This window comes from Schistocerca piceifrons, chromosome 8 (assembly GCF_021461385.2).
Source record: "Schistocerca piceifrons isolate TAMUIC-IGC-003096 chromosome 8, iqSchPice1.1, whole genome shotgun sequence".
Taxonomy (NCBI): domain Eukaryota; kingdom Metazoa; phylum Arthropoda; class Insecta; order Orthoptera; family Acrididae; genus Schistocerca; species Schistocerca piceifrons.
The window spans coordinates 223,291,185-223,293,698 of NC_060145.1; the positions used below are offsets into that span (position 1 = coordinate 223,291,185).

At 41.1% G+C, this 2,514-nt stretch overlaps 1 pseudogene; it reads left to right on the forward strand.

Moving 5' to 3' along the window:
* Window positions 1-1,568: 1,568 nt before the first annotated feature.
* On the forward strand, window positions 1,569-1,686 carry LOC124712880 (annotated as a pseudogene).
* Window positions 1,687-2,514: the final 828 nt, after the last annotated feature.

A 2,514-nucleotide genomic window follows, 5' to 3' on the forward strand; every position in this document is an offset into this window, starting at 1 on the left:
ATACGGTTCATATTAGCTTCATGAAAGAGTTGCTGTTTAGCCCAGATCACTGTCGCCTGTCATTGGACAAAAACATTACAATCACATGCTACTCAACACTTTACTATGAATAGTCTATGTCAACTGCTGTCAAATGCTCGACTATGTGAAATATCATATTTTGAAGTTGAAGCAGGAAAGCAATGAATGTGGAGTTGCTTGCTAAATGGTGAAGCAACTAACGTTTCGCAATGAGAATTCTGCAGGTAATGACTCATAATATTAATCAGTCTTCAATGACAATGGATGGTATATGATGTGCACTTCCTCCATTATACAGTGACTGTTACTACAAAATTGTTGTGGTTATTGAGATAACCACTTTCTCGTGTCTGTAAAGTACTGAATAGCATTTTTTTTTTTTTTTTTGTTTTGGTTTGAGGGCGCAAAACTTCTATGGTCATTAGCGCCTGAACAGCATTTATTACTTGTGTAGTGTATGTGGTAAAGTAACAGAACTAGGTTATATATTACAGCAACTGTTGTATGTTTTATAGAACACTAATCACTTCACAAATTCCGTCTTCCTCAGTACTTTTCATACAAAATAGGCTTGTGGACAGTTTTGTGCAATTCATGTCCGTAAAATGAGCCAGTAACTTCACGCAATTGGTTTTCCTGTATAACAAATGTTCTCAGATTTGTTTCTTGGTCTTTAAGTACTTTGAATATTTCACTTATCAGTGTACCTCTTTCAGATTATGATTTTTACAAAATCTCTCACACTGACTCAGTATCGCCTCTACCCTAGGGGTACACGGGGCACAAGCCCAGGGTCCCCAGACTGATGGTGATTTCCGAAACTCAGTTCCTTCCTCCTGAGTAAAAGCTTTTTAAGTGAGTTTTTGGAATTGAAGAACAAATAACTAAAATTTATTGTTAAATTTACAAGCATTTCTCACACTTTCGAAAAATTAATTTCAAAATTTAAACAGTCCCACTCACTAACAAAGAAAGAAAGAGACTCCCTCTAGAGGACTCGTTAGTTTTTAGAACTTCATCCCTTGTGTAAACCTTAAATTATTTGGGGTATTTTCCTAAGTAAGCCAGCTTGTTATAAAAAATACATCGATACCTACTTCTCAGTGATCAGAATGCAACGCTCCTGATTATTTTTGAGTACTATGAGACTGCACTTGTTTTCTGTAAGTTTAACTGTAGCACCTGGCTTAACGGACGTAATTCGCCCCTGAGACTTATTCATAACACAGGTCACTTGCTTAGCGAAAAAATTATTCCGAAAGAAACCAAGGTAAAATGAAATGATGCATTACATCCGGAAAATAATATACAGTACTTGAAAAACATTACAAATGAATCTCCAGAATTGAGTATTTCAGCCTTACATTCTCTAAAAAGGCAGATAAAATAGAAGAAACTTTCACGAATGTCGAAGTTGCTAACAGGATATTTCTTTGTCTAATGGTAAGCGATTGGAATGAAGAGCGTTCATTTTCACAACTAAAGAGAACAAAAAAAATTAATTACTGGAACGAGTTGCAAATTTGTCATTCAGGTGCAGAGAAAATGGCAACGGCCTTGCCGCAGTGGAGACACCGGTTCCCGTGAGATCACCGAAGTTAAGCGCTGTCGGGCGTGGTCGGTACTTGGATGGGTGACAATTCAGGCCGCCATGCGCTGTTGCCATTTTTCGGGGTGCACTCAGCCACGTGATGCCAATTGAGGAGCTACTCGATCGAATAGTAGCGGCTTCGGTCAAGAATACCATCATTACGACAGGGAGAGCAGTGTGCTGACACCACGCCCCTCCTATCTGCATCCTCCACTGAGTATAACACGGCGGTCGGATGGTCCTGGTGGGTCACTCGTGGCCTGAAGACGGAGTGCTTTTTTTAGGTGCAGAGAAAATGACATCCTTCCACAATTGGAGTTTGAGGACGTAATACACTTCTGGAAAAAAATTAGTAACCTGGAAAGACAACTTAGATTTTGACCCGATATTGGCATATGCCACCTGGGGAATAGTAGATGTACTGATAACGGTTTCAATGTCGTCTCCCAACAGATAGCGTAGTGACACAGCTACCACTCCGTTACTTTATCCTTTGATAGGGAATGTTCACAGCCAGAAGGCTCAGTGTGGTGCAAACGTGTGAACCAACCAGTCAACCGTTCAACTTACGTTTCTTGAGAGAGTTTGAAAGGGGTCCAATTGGGACCATCCGAGTGGCGGGTTGGTTCTTTTGAAGAGTTGTCACACAAGTTGGACGTACTAAGTCAGTTATGCAACGCTGCTCTTAACAGTGGTCATGCGAACGATCTCACACACATAGACGCGGTTCTGGACTTCACGCAGCTCAGATGCCTGCCAGGATCGTCGTATTGTAAGGGCAGCAGTGGCAGATAGTACAGCTACCACAGCACAGATAAGAGGGCTTGAGAGCCCTAACATGTCAACACGAGCGGTTGCGGACCGGTTATTAGCTGTGGGACTAACATAAACTACTAGCCCAC